Below are 13846 nucleotides of genomic sequence, written 5' to 3'. Positions count from 1 at the left end.
TATTAAGGAAAAAATTCTCTCCTACAAGAACATGCAAAATTAATGCTCTGGCTACAGAGATATCTTATTACAGTAAATCTGAAATTACCATGTTCCAAAGGTGATGATGGGCTGATTGATAGTCACCCATTTATCCAAAAGCAAGTGCTCTATAGAACAAGAGTGACCTCCAATTATCCAGTGGGCGACTGTGAGAGATGTGGCTGAGTCAGCATGCTGACAGTGAGAAACAAGGAAGCATGGGATGAAAGATTTATGTACAATCTCAGAACCTGCCTCAGTTAACATGTACATGCCTTGAGTTGATTACTGAGTTCTGTGAAATGATGTCCAACCTACGGTAATTATACTTATATGACTGTATATTCTGATATACTTACATTCTAAGAGACTGAAATTTCTGCTGGACAACATAGACACAGTTTAAAATGCATATAAAGGTAAGTATACTGGCTGGTTTTGTGTGTCAAATTGACACAAGCTGAAGTTATCAGAGAGATAGGAGACTCAGTGGGGAAGATGCCACCATGAGACCCAGCTGTAAGGCATTTTCTTGACTAGTGATCAGTGGTGGGGGCCACCCAGCCCATTGCGGGTGGTGCTGTCCCTGGGCTGATAGTCATGGTTTCTATAAGACAGCAAGCTGAGCAAGCCAGCGGTAGCATGCCAGTAAATAACATCCCTCCATGACCTCTGTGTCAGCTCCTACTTCCTGACATGCTTGAGTTCCAGTCCTGACTTTTTGGTGATGAACAGCAATATGGAAAGTGTAAGCTGAGTAAATCTTTTCCTCCCCAACTTTCTTCCTGGTCATGATATTTTGTGCAGCAACAGAATCCCTGACTAAGACAGTCAGTTAAGACTATAAGACAAGTTTTATTTGATCAAATGTTATTCATATGGATTTTAATGTTAAAATTCATATTACTTCATTCAAGAAAACTATAACCAAAGCTTCACTCTCTTGGAATTCAGAAATGTTTTTATCACTATGAATTATCACAGCATCATTTTTACTGTTTTACAAGATTAAGAATGCCAATGGAAGTGGGAACTAATGAATAGTATATTAAGATACAGTTTACCACAATAAGCACAATTATCATCACTTTATTCACAGCTGTAATTTTTATTAGCTTTAATCATTTTAGTCCCCAATTTTCAGCCCTCTGACAGTTCCTCATCCCATTCCTCCTCCAACATCTCCAAGAGGATGTCCCCGCACAACCAAACCTTCACTCCCCTACATATCCCTCAAGGCCTTTCCATTCCCTGGGGTCTCAAGTCTCTCAAGATTTAGTTATGTCTTCTCTCATTGAGGCCAGATCAGGCAGTCATCTGCTCTATAAGTGTTGGGTGCCTCAAACTAGCTAATATATGCTGCCTAGTTGGTGGTTCAGTGTCTGAGACATATTGAGGGTCCAGGTTAGTTGAGACTACTGGACTTCCTATGGGATTGCCTTCTTCCTCAATTTCTTCCAGTCTTTCACTAATTCAATCATCACTGTCCCTGTCTTCAGACCATTGGTAGTGTGCATATTATCTGCTTCTATCTGAGTCAGAGGCTGATGGGCCTTTCAGAATGCAGCCATGTTAAGCTTCTATCTGTAAGTATATCATAGCATCAGTACTAGTGTCAGGTCTTAGAACTTCCTATTGAGATGGGTCCCAATATGGGCTCATCATTAGATTTCCTTTCCCTCATTATCTTCTCCATTTTTTTCCTGCAGTTCTTTTAGACAGAAAAAGATCTGAGTCAGAGCTTTTGACTATGGAATGGCAAGCCCGTCCCTCCACTTGATACCCTGTTTTGTACTAGAGATAGATTCTACATGTTCCCTCTACCCACTGTTGTGCATTTAATCTAAGGTCACTCACTTTGAGTGATGAGAGTCTCTTTCTTCCCAGGTCCCTGGTACATTCTAGTGGGTCTACCTACCTCCTAAGGTTGTATATTTCCATTCATTCTGAAGTTTCTTGGATCTTCACTCCTGTTTCATCCCACATGGAAACACAAAGTTGAAAAGTTGACAAATACCATATAATACTGTGGAGGAGACAAACAAAGGGGCACTCAGAATAACCAATTCCTTGCATCTCTTCAAAATAATCTCCATTTTCTCAATCCCAGTACACTTTCCTTTTCCTCCCAGGTTTCTGACACTCAGGATGTGGTTACAGCACTGTGTCTTACACAGCAATAGACCACAGAGTCTTCACATACCAGGCTGCTGAGTTCCATGTAAGCTGTTTTGGAGGATGTATCTGTGGTCAATGTGGCCTTGCCTTTGAACTTCTGATTATCGTTAGTATCACCATTGTAAAGACTAATATATCCAATCCATTCCATGCCCTGCCCAGGTCTCTGCTTCACCCAACTCATACAGTAGCTGCTGTGAAACTGCCTCATGAAGCTGAAGTAAAAGTTCTTACAGCACAACTCACTGAAGCCCCAGGCCTCTGCAGATCAAATCCACACTGCTGCAGCTGAATCTGTGAGCAAACACCTCTGGAGAGACAGTCAGAGTGGATGGATGACATTGTCACCTCAGATCCTTTCTCTTCTTCAGATTTGGAACTTGTAAGCCCCTTACCTACAGTTACTTATTGGACAAAGAGAATGACTCAACCCCATTCCATTTTAAAATAAGTACGTTCAGATACTGTGTAGGGTTACCCTCACAGGGTATGGACATTGCTGTATTTACTGCCATAGATTCAATGAATTTGCATATTCATGAACAGGGTACTTCTTACAAAAGAACCTAGTCCAGCTGGACACAAACTGGAGAGTAGGGATTTAAAAGGCACAATGGTCAGGCAGAAAGATGCTCAGGTCGAATCCTAATCCTCTCTCAGTAAATGCATCCCATACACATTTCCTGAGCCATGTTGAAATGCTGTGCATTTAACATGAGAAAATAAGATCTCAGCAGATTTCTGGCCTGTGGCTATTGCTCCTCTTTGACACAATGACATCAGATACATCCACAGATGGTGGTGGTGATGATGATGATGATGATGATGATGATGATGATGATGATAAGGAGGAGGAAAAGTAAGAGTAGGATGAAAGGATGGAAATTTCCATAAATGGCTAATTTTTGAGAACTTAGAAATTCTTTCTGATATTAGCAATTAATAGCTGTCTTTCAAACAGGTTGTAGACTAAATGTCTCAATCAATTGACCAATGTATTTACATAATAATGATTACAGCACTATCATCAATAACTAAATTATGGACATAATCCAGAAATGTGTCAACAAAGGATTCTATAACTAAAGCATATACGTGTGTGTGTGTGTGTGTGTGTGTGTGTGTGTGTGCATGTATTTTTTTCAAAAAGGAATAAGAAAAGTCCATTACTTTTGGGAAAATGGGTGAAATTAAAGATAACTATATTAATTAAGACAATCTCAAAATCACAAACAATAATGAAACTCTTATTAGTAGGTCTTATGTATTTCACAGTTATGTATATCTATGTATGCAAATACATGATAATGTCTCACTGAAATTCTCTAATAGAACAAAGGGAAAATGAGAGGAAAAAAGTTTACAGGAAAAGTATACAAGTATAAAAAGTAAACCTGTATGAAAATTCTATACATATTTAAATTTGTAAAGAATTTATATATCTTTGAAATTTTCAATCATATATAAATTATGCTATAATCAAACATAAATTTCAAGTCTCTCACTACTATATACAGCAACTAGCTCCCTGAAGTTCTTTTTGAGACCCTTCAAAAAGTCTCCAGTATCCTGACTGCTTTTGTTTTCTTAACTAATTACAAAGTGAGTTTAATTAGTACAACTTACATTCACATAGATAGGGTTAGCACTATTAAATAGTGAACCTCGAGAAACCTTCCCCCAAAATTCATAATATTTGGCACATCAGTCATCAAATGCCAAAAGATCGTCAGCTTTGTGTGGGCCCACATAAATTCCTCCTCATTCGTGTTTAATGTTTTAATTGTTATATCATTCCCCAAGGAAGATGTGTTAGGCTCAGAGGACTACTTGTGTAATTCTATTCTAAGAGATATTGTTAACATTGCCAGTATAAGTCCTCACCTGCTCAGCTAATTTGAGGTCCCTCGTGTGATAATTTTAACTGAGATGATGATGATGATGATGATGATGATGTGTGTGTGTGTGTGTGTGTGTGTGTGTGCAGTGCTCATAAATATAGCTACTGAGGCGTCACGTGCAATAAGAAAAAATCAGTCCCTGGAGATAGAATTCTCTGTCTTTTAACTCATTCTCTTTATTTTACATTATTTCCTTTCCCTGTTTTGTGATGCTTCTCAATTTTTTGATGAGAAACTCTTATCATTAACTGGTCTGTGGCTGTCAATCACTCTTAGTACTTTGACCAGTCATGAATGTCTGCATAAGTCCTTACACACTACTCACAGAAAGCTCAGTGGTCAAGGTTCAGGTGATCTACTGTGTTTAAACATAAATATTTAATTGGCAGTTTGAACAAATGGATATTAGCAATAAAACTGAGGTCTAACAAGGCATACATCATCTCTAAGCATGAGCTTTGGACCACACTTACCTGGGATGAAGTCTTTCCTATAAAAATTCACCAAAATATAATAAATAAAATTATGCAGCTTCCAGCAGTAACCCTCTGAATCATGTACTTCAATCATGCTACTTCTTATTAGAGACTCTTGGATGTCTATGCTTATTCACAGCATATTATCCATGCAAATTCACAGCATGTAGAGGGAGAATTCATTCTAGATTCCCAACAAAGCATAAATAAAATGATAAGTTGTACATATCCATTGTAAAACTTAAATATGAATCTATAATGGAAATTTATGGATAATATATGATAACAACATGAATAATCTGTAAGTATCTGCATACAACTGAAAAAATATGCTGACTAGATCACACATGTCCATAATTCAGATTCTTCATGTTCTCACTCATATGCATTGCAAGATGCAAATATTTTTAATGTATTTAATTGTAGAAGCTGAGGGACTAGAATTGGGTCATTAGAGCATGAGGAGTTTACAAGGATGTTATAGTAAAATAGAGATCAAATAAAGTCAGAGAGGGCAGATAGAGGAACCAAATATTTCAAACATGAAATGGTGTGGGGAAATGGAGAAATGATAAATTTGTGTGGCATAAACAAATTTAGAAGGCATTGGTAAGCTTTTGTAGGGCAAAAAACACTGTCATAAGGAAAAAGCGACAATCAACAGATTGGGAAAAGATCTTTACCAATCCTACAACTGATAGAGAGCTAATATCCAAAATATACAAAGAATTAAAAAAAGTTAGACTTCAGAGAACCGAATAACCCCATTAAAAATGGGGTTCAGAGCTAAACAATACATTCCCAAGTGAAGAATATCTAATGGCCAAAAAGCACCTAAGGAAATGTTCAACATCCTTAGTCATGAGGGAAATGCAAATCAAAACAATCCTGAGATTCCACCTACTACCAGTCAGAATGGCTAAGATAAAAACTCAGGTGACAGCAGACGCTGGAGACAATGTGGAGAAAGATGAATATTCCTCCATTTTTGGTGGGATTGCAAGCTGGTACAACCACTCTGGAAATCAGTCTGGAGATTCCTCAGAAAATTGGACATAGTACTACCTGTGGACCCATTACATCACCCCTGGGCATATACCCAGAAGATGCTCCAACTATAACAAGACACAGGCTCCACTATGTTCATAGCAACCTTATTTAGAAAAGCCAGAAGCTGCAAAGAACCCAGATGCCCTTCAATAGAGGAATGGATTCAAAGAATGTGGTACATCTGCACAATGGAGTACTACTCAATTATCAAAGATAATGAGAGATATTAAGGAATAGTAATTATTGCTTCCTGTTACATTCATATTTGGATGTGAGGTTATGTTTGTGTGCTTTTCTTCTCTTTGTTTTATTACCAAGACGATTAGTTTCTTGCTTCTTCTAGGGTGTAGCTTATGTTGGGCTTTACCATCTATTATCCTTTGTAGCCCTGGATTTGTAGAAAGATATTGTGTAAATTTGGTTTTGTCATGGAATATCTTGGTTTCTCCATCTATGTTAATTGAGAGTTTTGCAGGATACAGGAACCTGGGATGGCATTTGTGTTGTCTTAGCGTCTCTATGACGTTTGTCCAGGATCTTCTGCCTTTCATACTCCCTGGCGAGAAGTCTGGTGTGATTCTGATAGGTCTGCCTTTATATGTTACTTGACCTTTTTCCCTTACTGCTTTTAATATTCTTTAATTTGTGCATTTTGTGTTTTGACTGTTATGTGACAGGAGGAGTTTCTTTTTTGGTCCAATCTATTTGGAGTTCTGTAGGCTTCTTGTATGTTTATGCGCGTCTCTTTCTTTAGGTTAGGGAAGTTTTCTTCTATGATTTTGTTGAAGATATTTACTAGTCCTATGAGCTGGGAGTCTTCACTCTCTTCTATACCCATTATCCTTAGTTTTGATCTTCTCATTGAGTCCTGGATTTCCTGTATGTTTTGGACCAGTAGCTTTTTCTGTTTTACATTATCTCTGACAGTGGTGTCGATGATTTCTATGGAATCTTCTGCATGTGAGATTCTCTCTTCTATCTCTTGTATTCTGTTAGTGATGCTTGTATCTACGACTTCATGTTTCTTCTTTGGTTTTCTATATCCAGAGTTGTTTCCCTGTGTTCTTACTTTATTGCTTCTATTTCCATTTTTAATTCCTTCACCGGTTTGATTGTGTTTTCCTGGAACTCTTTCAGGGATTTTTGTGATTTCTCTCTAAGGCTTCTACTTGTTTATTTATGTTTCCCGGCGTTTCTCGAAAGGGAGTTCTTTATGTCTTTCTTGAAGTCCTCCAGCATCATGATCAAATATGATTTTAAATCTAGATCTTGCTTTCTTGGTGTGTTTGGATATTTAGTGTTTGCTGTGATGGGAGAATTGGACTCCGATAATGCCATGTAGTCTTGGTTTCTCTTGCTTGGTTTCCTGCGCTTGCCTCTGGCCATCAAATTGTCTCTGGTGTTACTTTGTTCTGCTATTTCTGACAGTGGCTAGATCGTCCTATAGGCCTGTGTGTCAGAAGTGCTGTAGACCTGTTTTCCTGTTTTCTTTCAGCCAGTTATGGGAACAGAGTGTTCTGCTTTCGGGCATGTATTCTTCCCTGTCTACTGGTCTTCAGCTGTTCCTGTGAGTCTGTGTCCTGAGTCCAGCAGGCAGGTCTCTTGGAGCAGAAAAGATGGTCTTACCTGTGGTCCCGAGGCTCACGTTGCTCGTGGGGGGATGCTTTAGAGCTCTCTGTGAGGGCAGCAACCAGGAGGGCCTGCGCCACATTTTCTAGGAGGCCCTGTGCACCGGGGTCCCAGATGGCATTAGGTATTTTCCTCTGGAGTCAGAAATGTGGGCAGAGTGTAGTCTCTTCGGGCTTCCCAGGCGTATCTGCCCCTCTAAAGGTTTAGCTCTCCCTGCCACGGGATTTGGGTGCAGCATTACACATTTTACACGTGCCTCAACTTTAAATCCTGTCAGTCCTGCCTTTTAAATACACTATAAAGATTTATACAAAGACATGAGACTTATCAGCATGTTGAAAATTTACACTACAAATATCTGATCAGAAATTTCTCTTTATTAATAAATTACAGTTCTTTTTTTATAACTTTTTGAAATTAGATTGCTTCATGCAATATATCTGATTACTGGTTTCCATTCCCCAACACCTTCTCAATCTTCTCCCAGTTCTACTCTGTTTATAAAATTAGAAAACAAACAGAATCTAAGTATGATAAAAAGGAAAAGCAAAGAAATGGAAATAGGACAAAACAAACAAACAGAAGAAAAATCATCAAACACAAAATATAGGAAACACATGTGCACGGAGAGACACATATTCACAAATATTCTATAGAACAAAGCTGTGTAAGAGATATATAATGGACTATGAGAGTTGATGCTGTATCTGTATAGGTCCATGTTCTACAGAGGGTAGTGACTAGGTATGAATACTGAGACTGGGAAGGAAGTAAATATGAGACCAGAAACTTATCTATAATCTCAGAACCTACCGCAATCAACAATTATAGATATCTGTTGTTAAGGAGTTTAATGAAAAGTGGTTTGATAATATTTTGTCCAATGTACAAGAATTATATTTGCATGTCAGTGCATTCTGATGAATATTTCTCATCTTCTAAGAAACTGGAATTTCTGCTGAAAAACATGGCAAGTGATAACAACACACCTGAGGTCACTGAGACTATGAAGGAGTATTTGCTTGCCTATTTTGGTGATTTAGATTTACAAGTCAAATTCATATTATGCATTATTCCCAACAATTACAAATCTTGGTCTCTCAGGATCCAGTGATATTTTTAACATGCATCACCATACTTTTCCCTTTTTATTGTTTTTTTGAATAAGAAACATGCCAATGGAAGTGATAACTGGTGAACTGATCCGCAAGTTAGGGTGAATTGTAGGTTTATCCAAATAGCATTACTTTATTCATTGATGTTCATTTAAAAAGAGAGGAGGAGGCAATAAATACGCAGTCAAAATTACTATTACTGAGTAGGTCTAAAGATTAGTCTTTTCTGTCATCTCAGTCCCATGGAAGCTTGCTGCTCCTCCAGGGTTTCTGACACATTCAGGCCGTGGTTACAACACAGTGTCTTGCACAATAATAGACCGCAGAGTCATCAGATGTCAATCTGCTGAGTTCCATGTAGGCTGTGTTGGAGGATGTCTCTACAGTCAGTGTGGCCTTGCCCTTAAACTTCTGATTGTAGTCAGTAACACCATTCCAAGGAAGAATATACCCAATCCATTCCAGGCCCTGTCCTGGCCTCTGCTTTGCCCACTGCATAGCATAGTCTATGAAGGTGTAGCCAGAAGCCTTGCAGGAGAGTTTCAATGAAGAACCAGGCTTCACCAGCTCAGTTCCAGACTGCTGCAGCTGGACCTGAGAGTGGACACCTGTGTAGAGAAAGGCAGAGTGGATATAATTTTCACCTCAGGCCCTGTCTCCTCTTCAGATTTGGAAATGGTGAGCCCTTTACCTGCAGTTACTGATAGGAGAAAGAGACAGACACAGCTCCATTCCATGTTTAGAGTCACTGTGTTCAGGGACTATGGAGAGGACACTAATCATAGGTTGTTTTAAGGGTGTGGACATCCCTGTATTTACAGTCATAGACTCTGGTAATTTGCATATTAATGACTATGAGACTTATTACATAAGAACCTAGTCTACCTGAAGAAGAACTGGAGGGGAAGGAATTAAATGGCACATGGATCAGGAATAGGCTGCTCAGGTACAAGTTCTAATCCTCTCTGAGGAAATGTGTCCCATACACTTGCACTCTGAGCAGATTATGTGGATGTAACTTTACAGACTAAGCTCTCAAAAGGTATTTGCCATGATACTGTTGCTCCACATTGACACAATGTCATCAGATTGCTCTATGGATGGATTTTTGTGGTGATGATGAAATTGATAGAATACTCCAAAAATGACTAATTTTTACTGCCTTCTTTCAGATGTATGGAATTAATATCTGCCTAACCAACAAGTTATGTACTTGTTGACTCAAGAGTCAGTAATGACTAAAATTAAATGTACTATGCATATACACATAGAGTAATCACTAGTAAACAGTGAATCTCCAGAAATCTTCCCCCACAAAAGTGAATATAATTTTTCCCATCAGTCTTCAAATGTCAAAGGACATTCAGCCTGGTGTGGGCCCTCAAGTTTTCCTGCCCATCCATGTCGTAACATTTTGTTTTTTATACCTTACATTATTTTGTGATGAGAAGAGGGTACATATGCACCAAAGTGGATACATTAACCAGTGGGTACTCCTTGCCTAATTAAATTCTAAGAGATTTACCTCATATTGGGAAGCTTACCAGAAGATATCTTTACTTGCTAAGCAATTTCAAGATTTCCAATATGCTAATTTTCACTGGTGTGGTGTAGTGTGGTGTGTGTGTGTGTGTGTGTGTGTGTGTGTGTGTGTGTGTGTGTGTGTGTTGTGCTGGTAAATATATCACCTGAGAGTTTGTTTTTCCATAAGAACAGTTCAGTCCCTGAACATAGAATTTCATGATAGAATTTCTGGGAAGTTTTCCACAAAAAATCTTCATGGTAATTGTGCATGGAGACATCACATGTCAATCACAGCAGGCCAAATCAGTTAAAATACTTTACTAAGGAAACCACATAGGAAACAGAGTCTCCTCCACACCCTCATCTCTCTATGGGTGATTATTGGTCTCATTCCGCCCCCTGCTGGACATGAACTTCCATGCAGGTAGGTTTCTCATGGCTTACACTGAAGCTGTAGTCTGGCTTCAGAAATAATGAAACTCAGCTGAAGGGAGAAATGGATCGAGATTACATGGGGATAATGACTTATACATCAGAGAGTTTACTTTGTGCCAGTATTACTATCGTATCGCTCACAACGCCAGGTACCTCCTTGGTGGCATTTGGATCCAGTTCTTGCAGTTCCCTTTCTAAAAAGGTAATCACAGGAGATAACAGCTCCTTTTCTGTTTCCATGTGGCTACACCTGGGACGGAGAACCTGTGTTAAGTGTGTAAATCACTCACCCTATATTGTATAACACACAAAGTTAAAAGACTTACACAATAACTGTACACAGAACTGAGAATGTTGACATAAATAACTGAAATGCTGCAACAACTCAGGACCTGGATGACTCTTAGGAGCTGAAACCATTTTAAACATAGCGCTGTGATAGATTTGTATTAACAAAAATGGATAATTAGTAAAAATTCTCATTAGAGAAACTTAAAAGTACCAACCACACAGAAGATACGAATCCTAGAGGTTTGCATAAGAATCCCTACATAGTTACAGGGGCTCTCAGAGACTGAGCCACCAACCAAAGAGCACACATGGGCTGGACTTAGGACCCTAGCACATATGTAGCACTTGTACACTTCAGTCTTCTTTGGTGTCCTGCAATACTGGAATAGGGTCTATGCCTAAACCTGTTGTCTATCTGTAGAATGAAATTCCCTGACTAGACAGCCTTGTCTGACCTCAGTAGGAAAGGATCCCCATTAGCCTACATAGAGTAGATACAGCGGGTTTGAGGGATATCCAATATGTTATCACCCTCTCAGAGAAGGAAAGAGCAGAATAGAAGGAGGGACTATTTAGAGGAAACCAGGAGAGAGGGGCAAAAAATAAGGATATAAAATGAATAAATAAAGGAATGAATGAATAGATGGGTAGACAGATAAATAAATAAATAAATAAATAAATAAATAAATAAATAAATAAATCTCCTTTGGATCTCCTAATATATCATGGCCAATTAAACATGGTTCATAAACCTCAATTAGAAAATAGGTTATTCAATTTTCTTTTATAAAAAGCCATTTTCCTGTATGCTGCAGCAGTTTCTTCCCTATCCAGAGAAATTCAGTCCTTTCTACTAGAAGGCAAATCCTACTTCTTCCTTGTTCCCTTCCCCTTCTCCCTCCTTCTTTATCTCCTGACTTTTCCTCTTATTCTCTGCTCTTGTCTCTCTGGGGAAAACAAGACTGCTTTGTGCTGAGAACTTGGGCTTGGGATGTCCTGAGAATCTACAGCCATTGCTTTACCATCACGTGTGTTGTCCTGCAGTTGTTAGAGAAAGTTTCTGAGAATATTGAAATGGTGAGAATTTCAGATATATGTGGTTGCTGAAAGTTCAAAAACCATCATATCAGGAAGGATGACATTCATCCCTTTCTCAAAGACACATGAATACAGGAACTATAACTGTCTGGGAAACCTGAAATACTGATAGTTTCTCTCCACCACTGATTTCAAATCTGCTATAATCAGCTCTAGGGTTATGTTGGGAAGATTCCTGAATGATGTCCACTCCTGAACCAGGAGTCAGGATGTGCTTCCACTGCTTCAGTATCATAGCCATTAGGGTCTGCCTACCATAAGATTCAGTAGGTTGAGGTTCAAGAAGGGGGAAACCTGCTCTTGAACCTCAAGAACATAAGTTACCTTATCCTGTATTTTAACAACATGCCTCACAGTGAAGTTTGAGTTCTTCATTGTTGTTCTAGAACACATGGCACAAACATCAAGAACAGCAAAGATTTATAGATACAGTATCTGCTGTGACAATACTCACATGAAATTCTCCAAAGAAAAAAATGATTAGAAAACAGAAAAATGAATAAGAAAATGTCACCTTACCATTAACCTCTTGTTGAGTGTTCTGGGAATGGTGTAGATCACTCAGCAATGGGAGCTGGAAATTTAAAATGTGCTCCTGTGCCAGAGCTGCAGGATCAGGTCTGGAATGATTTTGAAAAACAAATTGATTAATTGCATGTGTTTCTCCTGTAAGGTGAGCTCCTTGTGGAAGCCTAGGAGATTTTTATGCCTAGACAAGATAAAAAAAAAGAAACATACAAGAAAGTAGGAAAGAATTATACCACTATCTCTACTGATACCTACATGGGTTATTTACAACTGTTTGTTTTTCTTACTGTTTACTTTCTGTTTTCATAAAGACTACATTCTTCGCTCATATATATACACTCTTATTATATTTGTCCTATTTCTATGCTTTTCTCTTCCTTCCCATTTCTTTCCTATCTGGATTCTCATCCTTCCTGTCTTTCATAAGAATGAAGTTCTAGGAGTTAAAAATAGAACTGATCAAAATAAAATACAACTGGCTAAAAAAAGCTATGACACTGACATTGGACAAGGTAAATAAACAAAATGAAAAGACTCCCAAGAGAAAGCACAAGAGTCAGAAGCTCACTTGTTCAAACACTCAGGGACCCATAAAAGTACTAAGCTGGAAAGTATAACATTCACAGAGAGGACTGTTGCTAAAAACAATATGTGGGAAAAAAACTTTTCCTAAAGAGCACAGGTGAAAGAATGTTTTGATATAGCAAACACATGAAAGGACATTTGAAGAAGGAGTACAAATATGACCACACATACATTGGAAGACAAGCACTGGCCCTTGTTTATTTTGCTCCATCTCATTATTCTTATGTATCCACAGGCATGTATTGGTTCACCTTCCATAGTATTGTTGAGCTCAACCTATAGTAATGCTGACATTTGGAGGAGAAATTTGCCCTCAAGAACTGCTTGAGATTCCTTCAACTGCTTGATGCTTTATCAGCTTCAGGACAGCTGGTGAGTCTTATGGTTTCTTCATGTTTCAGCTACAAAGTGCCTGCGTCAGCCTGCCTACAGGACTGGTTTGCAGCTGCTGAGTTGTGTTTGATGTTTGCTATGGGACTCAACTGCTGCCAAAGATCAAGCTCACCCCAAAGAACTATAGCTGAACAGGCCCACTTCCCCCATAACCTAATAAATTTTCTCTAACATTTCCAACATTGGGTGGTGGACCACAGGAATGATGAACTTTGTTAAAAAGTAATGGTAAAAATGTATGCCTACAAGGGACCAGAGATCCCATGGTGGCCTGGTGCTTACAAATTCTGTCTTTTGTGGAGTTCTATGACTATGGCTCAGTTAAGTTCAAAACCTACAAATCTAGTGTCTTCCATCCCTTCTGGATCTTGTACTCTCTGCTTCCTATTTCTCAAGATTTATTGAGCTCTAATGGGTAGGATTTGATGAAGTCAATTCATTCAGATCTAGGCATTCCTGATTTTTGCCTTAACGCCAGCTGTTGGTCTGTGTTTTTTTTTCATTTGCTTCAAGAAAGTTTCCTGCTGATGCCTGAATCCATCAATATTATAGGACAGCAAAATATCATTAGGATTCAATTTTGTTATATTGTTTACTTTACCAGTAGTATTTGATTTTACCC

The 13846-nt window shown here is 38.5% G+C and overlaps 1 long non-coding RNA gene and 1 gene segment (V, D, J or C); one reads left to right on the top strand and one right to left on the bottom strand.

Moving 5' to 3' along the window:
• LOC116905410 overlaps positions 1–13846 on the top strand; it is a 978601-nt gene that overhangs the window by 229380 nt on the left and 735375 nt on the right.
• LOC116905419 overlaps positions 13108–13846 on the bottom strand; it is an 11936-nt gene continuing 11197 nt past the window's right edge. The window contains exon 3 of the long non-coding RNA XR_004388526.1: positions 13108–13118. This is a non-coding gene — a long non-coding RNA (uncharacterized LOC116905419). The remainder of the gene's footprint in view (positions 13119–13846) is intronic.

Source organism: Rattus rattus, chromosome 7 (assembly GCF_011064425.1).
Source record: "Rattus rattus isolate New Zealand chromosome 7, Rrattus_CSIRO_v1, whole genome shotgun sequence".
NCBI lineage: Eukaryota > Metazoa > Chordata > Mammalia > Rodentia > Muridae > Rattus > Rattus rattus.
This window is presented reverse-complemented; position numbering and strand designations above follow the sequence as displayed.